Raw genomic sequence first — 20,468 nt, 5'->3', positions numbered from 1 at the left:
AAATTACTTTGGGCAGTATGGCCATTTTCACAATATTTATTCTTCCTATCCATGAGCATAAAATGTTTTTCCATTTGTGTCCTCTCTTATTTCGTTGAGCAGTGGTTTGTATTCTCATTGAAGAGGTCCTTCCCATCCCTTGTAAGTTGGATTCCTAGGTATTTTATTCTCTTTGTAGCAATTGTGAATGGGAGTTCTCTCATGATTTGGCTCTCTGTTTTTCTGTTATTGGTGTATAGGAATGCTTGTGGTTTTTGCACATTGATTTTTGTATCCTGAGACGTTGCTGAAGTTGCTTATCAGCTTAAGAAGATTTGGGGCTGAAATGATGGGGTTTTCTAAATATACAATCATGTCATCTGCAAACAGAGACCATTTGACTTCCTCTCTTTGTATTTGAATATCTATTATTTCTTTCTCTTGCCTGATTGCCCTGGCCAGAACTTCCAATACTATGTTGAATAGGAGTGCTGAGAGAGGGCATTCTTGTCTTGTGCTGGTTTTCGAAGGGAATGCTTCTGGCTTTTGCCCATTCAGTATGATATTGGCTGTGGGTTTGTCATAAATAGCTTTTATTATTTTGAGATACGTTCCATCAATACTAGTTTATTGAGAGTTTTTCACATGAAGGGGCATTGAATTTTGTCAAAGGCCTTTTCTGCATCTATTGAGATAATCATGTGGTTTTTGTCATTGGTTCTGTTTATGTGATGGATTATGTTTACTGATTTGCATATGTTGAACCAGCCTTGCATCCCAGGGATGAATCCAACTTGATGGTGATGGATAAGCTTTTTGATGTGCTACTGGATTCGGTTTGCCATTATTTTATTGCAGATTTTTGTATTGATATTCATCAGGAATATTGGCCTGAAATTTTGTTTTTTGTGTTTGTCTCTGCCATTTTGGTATCAGGATGATGCTGGCCTCATAAAATAGGGAGGAGTCCCTCTGCTTCTACTGTTTGGGGTAGTTTCAGAAAGAATTGTACCAGCTCCTCTTTGTACCTCTGGGAGAATTCGGCAGTAACTCCGTATGGTCCTGGGCTTTTTGTGGTTGGTAGGCTATTAATTACTGCCTTAATTTCAGAACTTGTTATTAGTCTATTCAGGGATTTGACTTTTTCCTGCTTTAGTCTTGGGAGGGTGTATGTGTCCAGGAATTTATCCATGTCTTCTATATTTTCTAGTTTATTTGCATAGAGGTTTTTATAGTATTTTCTGATGGTAGTTTGTATTTCTGTCGGATCAGTGGTGATATCCCCTTTATCTTTTTTCATTTTTGTCTATTTGATTCTTCTTTCTTTTCTTCTTATTAATCTGGCTAGTGGTCTATTTTGTTACCATTTTCAAAAAACCAGCTCCTGGATTCCTTGATTTTTTGAAGCATTTTTTTGTGTCTCTATCTATCTCCTTCAGTTCTGCTCTGATCTTAGTTATTTCTTGTCTTTTGCTAGCTTTTGAATTTTGTTTGCTCTTGCTTCTCTAGTTCTTTTAATTGTGATGTTAAGGTGTCGATTTTAGATCGTTTTCCCATTTCTCATGTGGGCATTTAGTGCTGTAAGTTTCCCTCTACATGCTGCTTTAGCTGTGTCCCAGAGAGTCTGGTACATTGTGCCTTTGTTCTCATTGGTTTCAATGAACTTATTTATTTCTGCCTTCATTTTGTTATGTACCCAGTAGTCCTTCAGGAGCAGGTTGTTCATTTTCCATGTAGTTGTGTGTTTTTGAGTGAGTTTCTTAATCCTTGTTTTAATTTGATTGCACTATGGTCTGAGAGACTGTTAGGATTTCCATTCTTTAGCATTTGCTGAGGAGTGTTTTACTTCCAATTATGTGGTCAATTTTAGAATAACTGTGATGTGATGCTAAGAAGAATGTATATTCTGTCAATTTGGGGTGAAGAGTTATTTTGTATCTGTTAGGTCTGCTTGGTCCAGAGCTGAGTTCAAATCCTGAATATCCTTGTTAATTTTCTGTCTCATTGATCTGTCTAATACTGACAGTGGAGTGTTAAAGTCTCCCACTATTATTATGTGGGAGTCTAAGTCTCTTTGTCGGTCTCTAAGAACTTGCTTTATGAATCTGGGTGCTCCTGTATTGGATGCATATATATTTAGAATAGCTAGCTCTTCCTGTTGAATTGATCCCTTTACCATTATGCAATGCCCTTCTTTGTCTTTTTTGATCTTTGTTGTTTTAAAGTCTGTGTAATCAGAGACTAGGTTTGCAACCCTGTTCTTTTTTTTTTTTTTTTTTTTCATTTGCTTGGTAAATATTCCACCATCCCCTTATTTTGAGCCTATGTGTGTCTTTGCATAAGAGATGGGTCTCCTGAATACAGCACACCAATGGCTCTTGACTCTTTATCCAATTTGCCAGTCTATGTGTTTTAATTGGGGCATTTAGCCCACTTACATTTAAAGTTAATATTGTTATGTGTGAATTTGATTCTGTCATTATGATGTTTTCTGGTTATTTTGCCTGTTAGTTGATGCAGTTTCTTCATAGTGTCGATGGTCTTTACAATTTGGTATGTTTTTGCAGTGGCTGGTACCAGTTGTTCCTTTCCATATTTAGTGCTTTCTTCAGAAGATCTTGTAAGGCAGGCCTGGTAGTGACAAAATCTCTCAGCATCTGCTTGTCTGTGAAGGATTTTATTTCTCCTTCACTTATGAAGCTTAGTTTGGCTGGATATGAAATTCTGGGCTGAAAATTCTGTTCTTTAAGAATGCTGAATATTGCCCCCTCACTCTTTTCTGGCTTATATACTTTCTGTAAAGAGATCCGTTGTCAATCTTATGGGCTTCCCTTTGTGGGTAACCCAACCTTTCTCTCCGTCTGCCCTTAACTTTTTTTTTTAATTTCAACCTTGGTGAATTTGACAATTATGTGTCTTGGGGTTGCTCCTCTCAAGGGGTATCTTTGTGGTGTTCTCTGTATTTTCTGAATATGAATGCTGGCCTGTCTTGCTATGTTGAGGAATTTCTCCTGGATAATATCCTGAAGAGTGTTTTCCAACTTGGTTCCATTGGCTCCACCATTTTCACATACACCAATAAAACATAGGTTTGGTCTTTTCACATAGTCCCATATTTCTTGGAGGATTTGTTCATTCCTTTTCTTTCATTTTTCTCTAATCTTGTCTTCACACTTTATTTCATTAAGTTGATCTTCAATCTCTGATATCCTTTCTTCCTGCTTATTAATACCTGTGTATGCTTCATGAGGTTCTCATGCTGTGTTTTTCAGTTCCATCATATCATTTATGTTCTTTTTTCATTCTAGTTAGCAATTCCTCTAACCTTTTTTCAAGGTTCTTAGCTTCCTTGCACTGGGTTGGAACATGCTCCTTTAGCTTGGAGGAGTTTGTTATTACCCACCTTCTGAAGTCTACTTCTGTCAATTCATCAAACTCATTCTCCATCCAGTTTCATTCCCTTGTTGGTGAGGAGTTGTGATCCTTTGGAGGAGAAGAGGCATTCTGGTTTTTGGAATTTTCAAACTTTTTGCACTGGTTTTTCCTCATCTTCATGTATTTATCTACCTTTTGTCTTTGATGTTGGTGACCTTTGGATGGGGTTTCTGTGTAGACATCTCTTTTGTTGATGTTGATGCTATTCCCTTCTGTTTGTTAGTTTTCCTTTTAATAGTCAGGCCCCTCTGCTGCAGGCCTGCTGGAGTCTGCTGGAGTTTGCTCCAGACCCCATTTGCCTGAGTATCACCAGCGGAGGCTGCAGAACAGCAAAGATTGCTGCCTGTTCTTTCCTCTGGAAGCTTCATCCCAGAGGGGCATTCACCAGATGGCAGCCGGACTTCTCCTGTATGACATGTCTGTTGATCCCTGCTGGGAGCCATCTCCCAGTCAGGAGGCACAGGGATCAGGCACCCACTTGAGGAGGCAGTCCGTCCATTAGCAGAGCTCAAGTGCTGTGCTGGGAGATCCACTGCTTTCTGCAGAACTGGCAGGCAGAAACATTTAAGTCTACTGAAGCTGCACTCGCAGCCACCCTTTCCCCCAGGTGCTCTGTCTCAGGGAGATGGGAGTTTTATCTATAAGCCCCTGACTGGCGTTGCTGCCTTTCTTTCAGAGATGCCCTGCCCAGAGAGAAGGAGTCTAGAGATGCAGTGTGGCTACAGCAGCTTTGTGGCACTGTGGTGGGCTCTGCCTGGTTTGAACTTCTCAGTGGCTTTGTTTGCACTGTGAGGGGAAAAATGCCTACTCAAGTTTCAGTAATGGTGAATGCCCCTCCCCCCACCAAGCTGGAGCTTCCCAGTTTGACTTCAGACTGCTGTGCTGGCAGCGAGAATTTCAAGCTAGTGGATCTTAGCTTGCTGGGCTCCATGGGGGTGGGATCTGCTGAGCCAGACAACTCGGCTCCCTGGCTTCAGCCCCCTTTCCAGGGGAGTGAAAGGTTCTGTCTCGTTGGCATTCCAGTAGCCACTGGAGTATGAAAAAAACCTCCTGAAGCTAGCTTGGTGACTGCCCAAATGGCTGCCCAGTTTTGTAGTTGAAACCCAGTGCCTTGGTGGCGTAGACACCCGAGGGCATCTCCTGGTCTGCAGGTTGAAAGACCATGGGAAAAGTGCACTATCTGAGCCGGAATGCACTGTTGCTCATGGCACAGTCCCTCAAGGCTTCCCTTGACTAGGGGAGGGAGTTCCCCAAGCCCTCGCACTTCCTGCATGAGGCGATGCCCACCCTGCTTCGGCTCACTCTCCGTGGGCTGCACCCACTGTCTAACCAGTTCCAGTGAGATGAACCGGGTACCTCAGTTGGAAATGCAGAAATTACCTGTCTTCTGCATTAATCTCACTGGGAGTTGCAGACTAGAGCTGTTCCTATTCGGTCGTCTTGCCAACCAGAATTGATTTTGGACTTCTGGCCTGCATAATTCCAAGAGAATACGTTCGATTGTATTATGCCACCCAACTTGTTACAGCAGCTATAGGAAACTGACACAGATGCCAACTGGTCTGCATCTCAGCTATCATAACAATAACATAATGAAGCTCATAACAACTCTCAACTCATAACAACTCTCAACTTTATAAAAATTCTTTCATAAATTAAATAGCCCAAAATTATACATAATATGGGAAGTGTGGTTATATTTTAATATGTCTGATGTGGTGAAAAGCAAAGCCTCTAAAAATGAAAGATCCTAGGAATATAAATGTCTTTTTTTTTTTTATTATACTTTAAGTTCTAGGGTACATGTGCATAACGTGCAGGTTTGTTACATATGTATACATGTGCCATGTTGGTGTGCTGCACCCATCAACTCTTCAGCACCCATCAATTCATCATTTATATCAGGTATAACTCCCAATGCAATCCCTCCCCCCGCCCCCCCCATGATAGGCCCCGGTGTGTGATGTTCCCCTTCCCGAGTGCAAGTGATCTCATTGTTCAGTCCCCACCTATGAGTGAGAACATGCGGTGTTTGGTTTTCTCTTCTTGTGATAGTTTGCTAAGAATGATGGCTTCCAGCTGCATCCATGTCCCTACAAAGGATGCAAACTCATCCTTTTTTATGGCCACATAGTATTCCATGGTGTATATGTGCCACATTTTCTTAATCCAGTCTGTCACAGATGGACATTTGGGTTGATTCCAAGTCTTTGCTATTGTGAATAGTGCCACAACAAACATACATGTACATGTGTCTTTATAGTAGCATGATTTATAATCCTTTGGGTATATACCCAGTAGTGGGATGGCTGGGTCATATGGTACATCTAGTTCTAGATCCTTGAAGAATTGCCATACTGTTTTCCATAATGGTTGAACTAGTTTACAATCCCACCAACAGTGTAAAAGTGTTCCTATTTCTCCACATCCTCTCCAACACCTGTTGTTTCCTGATTTTTTAATGATTGCCATCCTAACTGGTGTGAGATGGTATCTCATTGTGGTTTTGATTTGCATTTCTCTGATGGCGAGTGATGATGAGCATTTTTTCATGTGTCTGTTGGCTGTATGAATGTCTTCTTTTGAGAAATGTCTGTTCATATCCTTTGCCCACTTTTTGATGGGGTTGTTTTTTTCTTGTAAATTTGTTTGAGTTCTTTGTAGATTCTGGATATTAGCCCTTTGTCAGATGAGTAGATTGCAAAAATTTTCTCCCATTCTGTAGGTTGCCTGTTCACTCTACTGGTAGTTTCTTTTGCTGTGCAGAAGCTCTTTAGTTTAATTAGATCCCATTTGTCAATTTTGGCTTTTGTTGCCGTTGCTTTTGGTGTTTTAGACATGAAGTCCTTGCCCATGCCTATGTCCTGAATGGTATTGCCTAGGTTTTCTTCTAGGGTTTTTATGGTATTAGGTCTAACATTTAAGTCTCTAATCCATCTTGAATTAATCTTTGTATAAGGAGTAAGGAAAGGATCCAGTTTCAGCTTTCTACTTATGGCTAGCCAATTTTCCCAGCACCATTTATTGAATAGGGAATCCTTTCCCCATTTCTTGTTTCTCTCAGGTTTGTCAAAGATCAGATGGCTGTAGATGTGTGGTATTATTTCTGAGGACTCTGTTCTGTTCCATTGGTCTATATCTCTGTTTTGGTACCAGTACCATGCTGTTTTGGTTAGTGTAGCCTTGTAGTATAGTTTGAAGTCAGGTAGCGTGATGCCTCCAGCTTTGTCCTTTTGACTTAGGATTGTCTTGGCAATGCAGGCTCTTTTTTGGTTCCATATGAACTTTAAAGCAGTTTTTTCCAATTCTATGAAGAAACTCATTGGTAGCTTGATGGGGATGGCATTGAATCTATAAATAACCTTGGGCAGTATGGCCATTTTCATGATATTGATTCTTCCTACCCATGAGCATGGTATGTTCTTCCATTTGTTTGTGTCCTCTTTCATTTCACTGAGCAGTGGTTTGTAGTTCTCCTTGAAGAGGTCCTTTACATCCCTTGTAAGTTGGATTCCTAGGTATTTTATTCTCTTTGAAGCAATTGTGAATGGCAGAAGAACTTCCCCAACCTAGTAGGGCAGGCCAACATTCAAATTCAGGAAATACAGAGAACGCCACAAAGATACTCCTCCAGAAGAGCAACTCCAAGACACATAATTGCCAGATTCACCAAAGTTGAAATGAAGGAAAGAATCTTAAGGGCAGCCAGAGAGAAAGGTCGGGTTACCCACAAAGGGAAGCCCATCAGACTAACAGCAGATCTCTCGGCAGAAACTCTATAAGCCAGAAGAGAGTGGGGGCCAATATTCAACATTCTTAAAGAAAAGAATTTTAAACCCAGAATCTCATATCCAGCCAAACTAAGTTTCATCAGTGAAGGAGAAATAAAATCCTTTACAGATAAGCAAATGCTTAGAGATTTTGTCACCACCAGGCCTGCCTTACAAGAGACCCTGAAGGAAGCCCTAAACATGGAAAGGAACAACCGGTACCAGCCATTGCAAAAACATGCCAAAATGTAAAGACCATCGAGGCTAGGAAGAAACTGCATCAACTAACGAGCAAAGTAACCAGTTAATATCATAATGGCTGAATCAAGGTCACACATAACAATATTAACCTTAAATGTAAATGGACTAAATGCTCCGATTAAAAGACACAGACTGGCAAACTGGATAAAGAGTCAAGACCCATCAGTCTGCTGTATTCAGGAGACCCATCTCACATGCAGAGACATACATAGGCTCAAAATAAAGGGATGGAGGAAGATCTACCAAGCAAATGGAGAACAAAAAAAAGCAGGGGTTGCAATCCTAGTCTCTGATAAAACAGACTTTAAACCATCAAAGATCAAAAGAGACAAAGAAGGACATTACATAATGGTAAAGGGATCAATTCAACAGGAAGAGCTAACTCTCCTAAATATATATGCATCCAATACAGGAGCACCCAGATTCATAAAGCAAGTCCTTAGAGACTTACAAAGAGACTTAGACTCCCACACAGTAATAATGGGAGACTTCAACACTCCACTGTCAGCATTAGACAGATCAACGAGACAGAAAGTTAACAAGGATATCCAGGAATTGAACTCAACTCTGCACCAAGCAGACCTAATAGACATCTATAAAACTCTCCACCCCAAATCAACAGAATATACATTCTTCTCAGCACCACATCGCACTTATTCCAAAATTGACCACATAATTGGAAGTAAAGCACTCCTCAGCAAATGTACAAGAACAGAAATTATAACAAACTGTCTCTCAGACCACAGTGCAATCAAACTAGAACTCAGGACTAAGAAACTCAATCAAAACTGCTCAACTACATGGTAACTGAACAACCTGCTCCTGAATGACTACTGGGTACATAACGAAATGAAGGCAGAAATAAGGATGTTCTTTGAAACCAATGAGAACAAAGATACAACATACCAGAATCTCTGGGACACATTTAAAGCAGTGTGTAGAGGGAAATTTATAGCACCAAATGCCCACAAGAGAAAGCAGGAAAGATCTAAAGTTGACACTCTAACATTACAATTAAAAGAACTAGAGAGGCAAGAGCAAACACATTCAAAAGCTAGCAGAAGGCAAGAAATAACTAAGATCAGAGCAGAACTGAAGGAGATAGAGACACAAAAAACCCTCCAAAAAATCAATGAATCCAGGAGTTGGTTTTTTGAAAAGATCAACAAAATTGACAGACCGCTAGCAAGACTAATAAAGAAGAAAAGAGAGGGGAATCAAATAGACACAATAAAGAATGATAAAGGGGATATCACCACCGACCCCACAGAAATACAAACAACCATCAGAGAATGCTATAAACACCTCTATGCAAATCAACTAGAAAATCTAGAAGAAATGGATAATTTTCTGGGCACTTACACTCTTCCAAGACTAAACCAGGAAGAAGTTGAATCCCTGAATAGACCAATAGCAGGCTCTGAAATTGAGGCAATAATTAATAGCCTACCAACCAAAAAAAGTCCAGGACCAGATGGATTCACAGCTGAATTCTACCAGAGGTACAAGGAGGAGCTGGTACCATTCCTTCTGAAACTATTCCAATCAATAGAAAAAGAGGGAATCCTCCCTAACTCGTTTTATGAGGCCAACATCATCCTGATACCAAAGCCTGGCAGAGACACAACAAAAAAGAGAATTTTAGACCAATATTCCTGATGAACATCGATGCAAAAATCCTCAATAAAATACTGGCAAACCGGATTCAGCAGCACATCAAAAAGCTTATCCACCATGATCAAGTGGGCTTCATCCCTGGGATGCAAGGCTGGTTCAACATTCGCAAATTAATAAACGTAATCCAGCATACAAACAGAACCAAAGACAAGAACCACATGATTATCTCAATAGATGCAGAAAAGGCTTTTGACAAAATTCAACAGCCCTTCATGCTAAAAACGCTCAATAAATTCGGTATTGATGGAACGTACCTCAAAATAATAAGAGCTATTTATGACAAACCCACAGCTAATATCATACTGAATGGGCAAAAACTGAAAAAATTCCCTTTGAAAACTGGCACAAGACAGGGATGTCCTCTCTCACCACTCCTATTCAACATAGTGTTGGAAGTTCTGGCTAGGGCAATCAGGCAAGAGAAAGAAATCAAGGGTATTCAGTTAGGAAAAGAAGAAGTCAAATTGTCCCTGTTTGCAGATGATATGATTGAATATTTAGAAAACCCCATTGTCTCAGCCCAAAATCTCCTTAAGCTGATAAGCAACTTCAGCAAAGTCTCAGGATACAAAATTAATGTGCAAAATTCACAAGCATTCTTATACACCAGTAACAGACAAACAGAGAGCCAAATCATGAATAAATGTCTTAACATGTTCCTGAGTCTGTGGGTCCTGAGATGCTCCCACATACAAGAATAGGGAGATTAAGCACATGGCCAGAGGAAAAAATAAATGTATTTTTGATGAGAATAACTTTTTTTAGCCTAGCTTTACTATTAATTAGTATTTTCACAAGAACTCTGTCCAAGTTATGAAATGTATTTAGGTAGTCCCAAGTACAACAAGTAGACAGGTAGAATGTCAAAATCGCAAAAGTAGAATGTCAAAATCTCAGGATGTCAAAATCTGTTTGACATTACAGCTGGCTTGTGGCATTGAACAATTTTTTCCCTGTCTTATACTTTCCTGTGTATCTTGAATTTTTTAACAATAAGCAATAATTCCCTCTCGAATCAGAAAAAAATAGAAATAAAGAGGAATATCCTAAATTTACTTAGTTTCTATTTATGCTCAAATATGGAACCTTGGACCCCAGTTACTTTGCTTCAGTGCTTACTTGCTATCAAAGAAGCCTCCTTTGTATTGACTGAGCCCCAAACCTGCTCTAAGGTTTGCTGGCCTGGTTCCTTAGACATACTGACTTTATGTCTAAACTTTATGCCCCACTTTACTCTGTCACTTAGAGCAGGAAAGAGCACCATAGAGTATGGCTTATTAAGGTCTCTATCACGGTATAACTGAGCAAGTCAGTGCTGAGACACTTTCTAACACTTTCTAACAAAACCTACCATTTATACAGCAACTTTTTTTTTTTCTTGAGACAGAGTCTTGCTCTGTCACCATATTGGCCAGGCTGGTCTCAAACTCTGGACCTCAAGTGATCCACCTACCTCAGCCTCCCAAAGTGCTAGAATTACAGGCATGAGCCACCATGCCTGGCCTACAGCAACATCCTTCTAACTGAAACAGATTTGATTCTTGGTCTCCCTTTGACTTGTGAGATGGCCCGAGGAACCTTGTTTTAACTCAAAATTAATTCTAAATAACTGTAAGTCTTTATTATTCTTATCAAGATCTTACATGTGGTCTTCTATTCAGGTAGAGACTAATCCACAAGGTTGGCAAGTTACACACGGAGAGAGGTAATTTACCTTCCTAACCAGTTTCAGTTTCATAATCACAGCACCATTAGTTTCACCTCTGCATATAATTAAGCGAAGACTCACCCAGTTGTAGCCACGTAAGCTGGGTGATCACTCAAAATCCACATAATTAGCTTTGTGTCCTTTCTATTTCTTTCCTCTCATCTGCCTAGGTAGTTGTGAAACACAAACCCCCAAATATCTTCAAAACCTGTCACAGATTATCGCTGAAGCATAAACTACTTTTAAAGCATTTCTGCCATGGAGATAGATTCCTATCATACCTTTCCTTTCAATTAAAGCCTGACTGGAATATTTGTAGCAGGGAACAATGAAGTCTGTTTATGAAAAGTTGTTATTAATTTGTGCAAGCCCATTTCTATGGCTTTAAAGCAACTATGAATCACACAAATCCATGTGGGCAAGAAAAAAATTTTAATTTGAGTTTCCAGATCATTTTTACCATGTGAGTTATTTCTTTCCAAAACTAATTACTAAAGGAAGCAGGGCAGGGTGAGAAGAGAAACAGCCAAGCTAAGTAAAAGGAAAAAAGAAAAGACTAAGCATTTTTCTTGAGATCAGAGAAATAGCAATCACGTAACGATGTTTTTTACCCTGCTAACACAGAAACCAATTTCACTGACTTGAGACACACTGCAGAAGAGAACTGGGTTTCTCAGTGAATCATGAACTGTCTCTGACCCTCAGTTCCTATCACTGGAAATCAGAGCCGTGGGCCAGTTGGGCAGTTTCCATGCTGTACTCAGTGGCATTTGAAGGGTTGTGAGCATGTGCTTAAGGGCAGCCCAAGTTCCACACCCTTCAGCTTTTATCTGTTATGTACATTAACTCACATAAGATTTTTGTTTTAGAAAGAAATAAGATGTGGCTTTTTGTTGGTTTGTATAAGACAAACTGAAAAATAAGACCGGTTAATAGTAACTATAAGAAAAAAAATCTTTACATTTTATGGTGCCTGGCCCCATAAATTATATCAACAACCATTTCTCCCAGTCCTCATGTTGCAGGAGAGACAGTTATTACAGAGGAGATTGATGATCTCAAACACATGTAGTTTCTTCTTCTTCTCTTACATCCAGTTAAGAATGTCACGCGTTATAGATAAGAATTGCAAATAATCCACCTCTATCACCAACACCTCTATTTTCTCATATAGTTGCATTTTTTTCTCAACTCTAAACTTCTCACATATTTTGCTGCTTCTCTCTCTCAACAAACTTAGGATATAATTCCCTAGGACTGGTCCAGAGAACCATTCTTTAGAGAAACTGCCCTCAATAAGTATGAATCAGAGATGCTTAATACACAGATTCTCCTATTTACTCAATATTCATTCATTCCAAAAAGATGTATGTCGCTCCTCCAATATATCAGCGATCAGAACAGGTAAAGACCCATCCTCACGGGATTTCCAATCTGTGCCCCTGCAGTATAGTTCCTGTCTTTGTAACATCATATCAATGATGCCTTAATGCTGACTTCCAAGGAAAACAGGATCAATTCCAAAGTAGTTCTCAAGACTTCCTCCAATAAACCCATTGATTTTCCTTGCAAAGAGCTGAAACTTTTGTGACACTTACAGAGCCACTAATTATGCATTTTGGTTACCAAGCAGCATTGCCATTTGTATTATCCATTTTCATGCTGCTGATAAAGACAAACCCAACACTGGGCAATTCACAAAGGAAAGATGTTTAATGGAGAACTCACAGTTCCTCCTAGCTGGGGAAGCCTCACAATCATGGCAGAAGACAAGGAGGAGCAAGTCACATCTTATGTGGATGGTGCCAGGCAAAGAGAGAGCTTGTGCAGGCAAACTCCTGTGTTTAAAGCCATCAGATATTGTGAGACTTATTAACTATCAGGAGAACAGCACGGGAAAGACCTCCCCACACCCCCATGATTATCTCCCACCAGGCCCCTCCCACAACTCGTGGGAATTATGGGAGCTACAAGATGAGATTTGGGTGGGAACACAGAGACAAAATGTATCACTACTGAAAACACACTCCAACAGCAAAAAGGAGTTTCAAAGTCATTAGATTTCTCATATTACGGGAAAGGGGTACCTGAGCCAGGATAATATTTCTTAGTACCCCCTTTTTGTTCCAACCACTTTTCTCATATCCTTTCTACTGTGCTGCTCTTACCCAATCTCCCTGGAAAACCCCTTGACTGCCTCTAGCTAACCCCTTCCTTTTTCTCCTTGTTTCCATGTCCTCTAGACCCTTCATCACAAAAGTCCAAACTGCCAGCTCAGCAAGAAAGGAACATCCTTGGATTGCAGGAGATGGAAAATCGTTGAGGATGCCAAGCCAAGCCAGAGGGAAGGAAAGGCCAGATACTCTGTGATGTAATCATGTTACAGCCTCACAAAGATGCAAAAGATTCCTGTCTACTTGCCGCAGTATGACTCATTCTAGAAAGAGGAGTTTCAATGAGTTGGTTTTAAATTTTCTTCTTCTGTGATAACGTGTGTGTGTGTGTGTGTACAGATATATAAAGGATCTGATTTACATATAAAATTATATATCCTTGATATGTAAGTATATATTATATATTTATATTTATTATAGATTTATAATTATTAGGTATATATGCATATAGTTTACTTATATATAATTTATAAATATATTATAAATATTTTATATTTTACAATATATAAATACATATGTATCTTTTATAAATGTGTGCTCTCAGTTTCTACTTAAAGATCCCTCCTTATACACACACACACACACGCACATGCACATACATGCATACACACAGCTCTCTGGCACGTGGCCATCATGTGAGAGACCATCTCTTTTACAGCTTAAAGGTACTGGCCAGCTTTGCTGTACTGAGCACTTCATTTATGAAATGGCCTTCAGTAGATCATAAAACAAAAGAAATTCGAAAGGCCTGAAACTCTTCTCCAGTTCTAAAATGTATTCTGAAACCCAAGGCAAAGTTCTAGAATGGAAAGAAAACCATAACGAAATAAATGAATTCACAATTTTTGTGATATTTGTTAGCAACAGCCTGGAAGTGACCAAAAATCATAATCATGGCACCTTTAAATCCGGTGGGATTATTAATTATATTGAAACCAGTTCCCTCAACTTAGATATGAGAAAACTGAGAACAGTTTCCTTATCTGTCCCTGGATGCATAGGAACTTCTGCCTAGGCTCCAAAGAAACTTACTTTATCCTCAAACAGCAAAATTTGAGATCACATATGATATTTTTATTTTCAGATCATAATGAACAAAAGAAATGGAAAGAGAAAGAAAAGAAAGAACAAAAGAGAGAATGTGTCAAGTTAAAATGTCAAAGAGACACAGATATCAACTGAAAGAACTCTCAATGGCCAAAGCTGAACAATTTGGTGAAATGAATAAGTAAGTATTTATACCCCAAAGTATAAAGTAAATATTCATGAATCCATAATGATATAAATAAATTATTAAATAAACAGAGGAAAGTAGACAAATATTCCATTGAGAATAACTTCAAATAATTTATGTAGCTACTTCACCCTCAAGAAGGTGGAGCATAGTTCCCCACCCCTTGTGTGTGGGATGCACACAGTAACTTCCTTCCAAACATAGGAAAAAGATGAAAATAAGAATAACTTTACCATGGAGAAACCTGACAAATATTACCACAGGCAGATGATCAAGGTTATCGTCAACAATGACAAGTCATGTTGGTAACCTTGATATGAAATGGCTCTGTACCTCTATGGGTCTCCCTGGTAACCTGTGATCTCAATCCAATCATGACAGAAACATCAGACCTATACCATTTACCTTTACCTCTATGGGTCTCCCTGGTAACCTGTGATCTCAATCCAATCATGACAGAAACATCAGACCTATACCAATGGAGGGTCACTCTACAAAATACCCTATCTCTACTCCTCAAAACCTCTCAGGTCATCAAAAACAAAAAAACAAACAAAAAACCTGAGAAATTTTCATGACCAAGAGGAGCTTAAGGAGACACGAGGACAAAATGCAATGTTATTCTGGTTAGGAACCTAGAACAGATAAAGAACACTAATGAAACATTAAGGAAATCTGTATAAAGCATAGACTTTAGATGATATAACATATCAATATTGATTTTTCAATTATAACAATTTGTACCATACTAACATAAGAAAATAATAGGAGAAGTTAGGTGTGAGGATATATGAGAATTCCCTACACTGTTTTCACAATTTTTCTGTAAATCTAAAACTGTTCTGAAAATAAAGTTTATTCTAAAAAGTGATTTAAATGAATCAGACTCTAAATGCAAAAATATTAAGAATACTTTAATTATTTTTTGCCTATGTCTTCTAAGCATTTCACATAGCAAAAGTGTGAGAAATCTGTATTAGAGGGAACAAAAGAAAGTTTATGAATAACTGTAATGCTATTTCAACTTAAAAATGCTATTTCAACTTGCAAAACAAGCAGATAAAATCTTTGCTTTGTTTTAGACATTATATTGTAAGTGTGTTTAAAATTAGCAAGGTGTAACATTTATTCTCTGACGTGTATCTTCCGAAGAGTCACAGTGGTTGAGAATCAATTAAGACATAATCCACGTGAAATTTTTATTAGACCAACTTTACTGTGAAATTACTGCCAAGATAATGCTTAGGTCTATTTTATTGAGTTATTTCCTAGTTATTCAGCCTTTTAGTTAGAGATTCAGATTACAGCAAATGCCTTGGAAAGCAATTTTTAAAGTTGTAACTACAATACCCTAGTAGAATCACATATTGTTTCTCTTTGCCCAGATATAGCACCTAGTAAAATGTTCGATGAATGAATAAAATTTCTTTTTATTGCTTCATTTAGTACACTTTCTGTCTCTAGATTATCTCATGGGTGTGATTGAAAGTTGGTTTGGTGCCTCAGCTTTCTTCCAATGCATTATCTCACAAATAATCCTAACTGGAAGGCCTTGATTAACAGCTGATGCAAATCTCTGTACCTTCTGGACTTGTGTAGCTGTCTGTGTGTTAGTTAAATTTATAAGCTGGAGGGGGAAAAAGTTGCTATAGCACATAGATCTCTTTGCATTATCTTAACAAATGTTATTCCATTAGTGCTATTTTATTGGAAGATAGAAATGGAACTCCTTAACCTCTCGTTTTCTGTCTATCTGTGCAAATCCAACCAATATCAGTTAGCTTTTGCTGCATAACAAAACGCCTCAAAATGTAGTGGTTTAAAACAACACTATTGTATTTAGCTCATGATCCTCTGAGTTGTCTGAGATTGATGGGACTTTCTCCACATTGGATCTCATCTTACAGGAAGCTAGTTCCTTCTTTTCAAATGGAGAAGTCCCAGAACAAGAAAGAGTGACTCCAATGCACAAGAACTTTTCAAACCTCTGCCTGCATCATGTTTTCCAATGTGCCACTGGCCAAAGCAAGTCACATAGTTAAATCCACACTTAAGGGGTTGAGAAGTAAATTCCACCTCTTAATGAGAGAAACTGCTAAATATTGTGTCTATTTTGTTTTAATTTACCACAGTCCACTCTCTGGTTTAAATTATTTAAATTATTTGCAATGCAAAATACACTGCGCATCTATGACTGCCTCAAAATCTGATCCAACATGACAGCAGTCTCAAAATCTAATATCTTGCAATTTGTATCTTCTTCATATGTGGATGAGGGTCCTCACATGTTGCATGTTGACCCAGAGACCTCTCAAACTTAAGAAAAGATATCTGCTCTTTACATGCCTAACATGCAATACTGAAACAGGGACAAAATAATCATCACAGAGATTCTCATTTGAAAAGAAAAGAAAGGAGAGACATACGGTAGTTGCTGTTTTGTAGTAATTCTGAAGTCCAGCTGGACATATACTGTCAGATTTTCCACATAGAATTACAAGGAATGATTCCTGATTAGAATGCAATTCTGTTCCCAGGGAATGGTTTCCACCCCCACTGTCCTTTGTTTCTTGGTTCCACTCCCTACGCTCTTGTTCTCACCATCTGAGATGTCCTTCATTTTCTGTAAGAAATGACACATGTTTGAAACTGAGAAGTGTTCTCAGATTGCTTCCTTTCTACTTGTAAAAATTTGGGAACCCAGCAAAAATTTGTTTGAACCATCCCTGTCCATTTTTGCCCAAATTTACAGTGCTTTTGCCCAGCAGTTCTCTTTAAAAACATTGGTAAATTGTGATGATTCTAATTTGAGTCCACTTCATGACTCGCCACAATTCTTTTTTGACATACCTGTCTCTATTTAGGGTGTGTCTGGCTGCTGTGAGAGAATGCCTACATAGTTTTGAATTAAATCTGGGTTTTGGATTTTTTTTCCACTTAAAATGATGAGTCACTTACCTTCATCTTCCTAAAATTACATCCTTTTTCATAGTAGAATCTTGACTTTCCCTTGAGTTCATCTCATTTCTATTTTTCTTCTCAAGACTCCTATCGCTATTATTTACAGAAATACAGCATGGAAATCTTTTTGTCCAGTTTATGTTCTAGTGTTTATCAGCATCAATCTAAGAAAGTTTAAAGTGCATTAATTTATTAAATATTTGGTGCACACCTAATACATGCTAAATGTTAGAGATACACTGGTAAGCAGAAATAGATGCAATTCCTGTCTCCATGTAACTCTGTACTTGTGGGAGAGGCAAGTATTTACCAAATAGGGACATAAAGACAACTAAATCAAATTATAGTAGCTACTACAAAGAGAATACACAGATTACTAAAACTACATATAAAAGGAGGTCTAGCCTAGTGTAGGACTATCAGAGGAGACAAACAAAAGAAGCACATTTAAATTGAGACGTGAAAAATAATGAGCATTTAGCCAGACAAAGGAGGCGGTGATACTATAAGCAAAAGAAACAATATTATAAGCAAAAGAAATATTTTCCACTTGTGAATTATAGCACCTTGGACAAGTTCCTTCAGCTCAGATTTTGAGCCTATTTTCTTATCTGCACAGCAGAGATGGAAATCATTATACCTATACTGTGGAATGAATTAGACTTCTTTAATAAAATGCTTAACATAGTACCTGGTAAGTACTTAACAAGTATTTTCTGTTAGTGGTAACAATTTGGAGCTGGGCTTCCTGAATTTGAATTCTGCCTTTGCCACTTAACTAGCTGTGTGATCCTGGGCAAGGCATTCACCCAAGTCCTTTAGCTTCCTAGAGATAACATCAGGGTAACCTTAAGTACTTCAACTATCATAGGATTGCTGGGAGGCTTGCATGAGTTCCTATGGGAAGCATTAAAACAGTTCTTGGCACATAGTAGATGCTCCATGAATGTTAGCTGTTATTAGGAATAAAGAAATTTCACAACAGTTCGATTAGGCATTTAGAAATCATTCTATGAGGCCGGGCGCGGTGGCTCAACCCTGCAATCCCAGCACTTTGGGAGGCCGAGACGGGCAGATCACAAGGTCAGGAGATCGAGACCATCCTGGCTAACACGGTGAAACCCCGTCTCTACTAAAAATACAAAAAACTAGCCGGGCGAGGTGGCGGGCGCCTGTAGTCCTAGCTGCTCCGGAGGCTGAGGCAGGAGAATGGCGTAAAACCCAGGAGGCGGAGCTCGCAGTGAGCTGAGATCTGGCCACTGCACTCCAGCCCGGGCGAAAGAGCAAGACTCCGTCTCAAAAAAAAAAAAAAAAGAAAGAAATCTTTCTATGGACGGGGTGCAGTGGCTCACGCCTGTAATCCCAGCACTTTGGGAGGCTGAGGTGGGTGGATCACGAGGTCAGGAGATCGAGACCACCCTGGCTAACACGGTGAAGCCCTGTCTCTACCAAAAATACAAAATATTAGCCGGGTGTGGTGGCGGGGGCCTGTAGTCCCAGCTACTTGGGAGGCTGAGGCAGGAGAATGGCGTGAACCTGGGAGGCGGAGCTTGCAGTGAGCAGAGATCGTGCCACTGCACTCCAGCCTGGGCAACAGAGTGAGATTCCGTCTCAAAAAAAAAAAGAAAAAAAAAAGAAATCATTCTATGACTTTTAAGAAAATTGAGACTCAAAAAGTGTAAGTACCTGCTCAAGTTTACTTAGCTAACAAATTACATGATTTGAAACTCAAACACACATTTTCTGATTTGAAGCTCTCTCCATGAGGCCTCCCCAAGCCTCGGTAAAAAATGTCATCTTGGAACTTCAAGAAAGGACCTTTGGATAATTGACATAATAATATTGCCATTGGCAATAGTGTCCCTTGTTCTTTTCCAAATCAGTAAAGACTAACTTTCTGAGATAGTCCTGAGCTATGGAGAAATAAATGGGGAAATAAAAGGAGTTTTATGTGTATGTGTATTTTGCGTAACTGAATTTTTTGTGTTACAATACTTTACAGCACTAAGAAAATCATGCTTATAACAAGAAATACGTCTCAGATTTGAATATAAACTGTAAGATGAAAAGACAAAAAAAATGCCCTGGACCTTGAAGCCCTCTTCATTTTACAAGGTAAAATGAGAGCTTTTTAACTTATAAAGTAAATAGTCAAAATGCCCCAGCCACATGTGGTGGCTCACACCTGTAATCCCAGCACTTTGGGAGGTCGATGCAGGCAGATCATCTAAGGTCAAGAGTCTGAGACCAGCCTGGCCAACATGGTCTCTACTAAAAATACAAAAATTAGCCGGGAGTGGTGACAGTCACCTGTAATCCCAGCTACTTGGGAGGCTGAGGCAGGAGAATCTCTTGAACCCAGGAGTTGGACGTTGCAGTGAGCCAAGATCACGCCATTGCACTCCAGCCTGGGTGACAGAGCGAGACTCCATCTCAAAAAAAATAAAATAAAATAAATTAAATAAATAAATAAATAAGATGTCCCTGTGTAATAAGTTGTCTGTGTCAAATGCTGACGGAAAAATATCACAGCAGAGCTGAGTCAGACCCAGGTCTCTCTAACTCCAAACTCTTGTGCTGTCCACCACAGCACTCCTATCAATGTAGGTGCCACCAGGGGTTATTTACAATGACTCTGTTATAATCTCCTGGAAGGGAGAAAAAGAGATAGAAGGACTGGTGAGAAAGCATTAAAATGTGTAGAAACTTGAGGTTAGGAGTGACTTTAGGATTCACTTGGTATATGCCTGAAAGGGGACTGTGTTTCACATTTTCATAGGCCAAGAAAATTTGGATTTGGGAAAAATAAGTCATTAAGGCCTAAAAAATCCTTAATATTCATGCTTATCTTTCTCTTCTCTTTTGGTTTGGTTTCCAAGGCAACCTATATTTTCTGAGCAGTTTTATGTGTATTTGCTGAAGGCAAGTGATTGCTTTCCCTCAGGCTGGTAGAGATGCGGGGAAGAAGCAGTCCAGAGAGAGGCCATTTAGAAGAAGGAATCTTGTTTAATGTTATGGGAAATCTTAGGCTAAAGTCTTTAAAAGTGACTGAGTTAAAGCTCTGTTGTATGCATTATCTGAAACATAAATTATTATGAAGAAGATGAGGAGGAGAGAGAAAAAGAGAGAGAAGATGGAAGGGAATAAATACAAGTGTGTGTGGCGCTCCCCTGAGGCCCCTAAGCTAAATTCTTGCTATTTTTGGCGCTTGCCTTCACACTCCTAGGGCATTCTGTCTGCACTCACTCCTCTCTCCACCCCCTCACCCT

At 39.1% G+C, this 20,468-nt stretch overlaps 1 long non-coding RNA gene across 1 annotated transcript in view; it reads left to right on the top strand.

Annotated features, from left to right (window-relative positions):
- LOC117086357 overlaps positions 1 to 19,295 on the top strand; it is a 33,605-nt gene extending 14,310 nt beyond the window's left edge. The window contains exons 2-4 of the long non-coding RNA XR_004438302.1: positions 13,074 to 13,289; positions 14,089 to 14,232; positions 19,202 to 19,295. This is a non-coding gene — a long non-coding RNA (uncharacterized LOC117086357). The remainder of the gene's footprint in view (positions 1 to 13,073; positions 13,290 to 14,088; positions 14,233 to 19,201) is intronic.
- Positions 19,296 to 20,468: the final 1,173 nt, after the last annotated feature.

The sequence above is a fragment of the Trachypithecus francoisi genome, unplaced genomic scaffold, assembly GCF_009764315.1.
Source record: "Trachypithecus francoisi isolate TF-2019V2 unplaced genomic scaffold, Tfra_2.0 Lachesis_group1, whole genome shotgun sequence".
In the NCBI taxonomy this organism is placed as follows: domain Eukaryota; kingdom Metazoa; phylum Chordata; class Mammalia; order Primates; family Cercopithecidae; genus Trachypithecus; species Trachypithecus francoisi.
The sequence above is the reverse complement of the archived record's forward strand: the minus strand, read 5'-3'. Positions and strand labels throughout refer to the sequence as shown.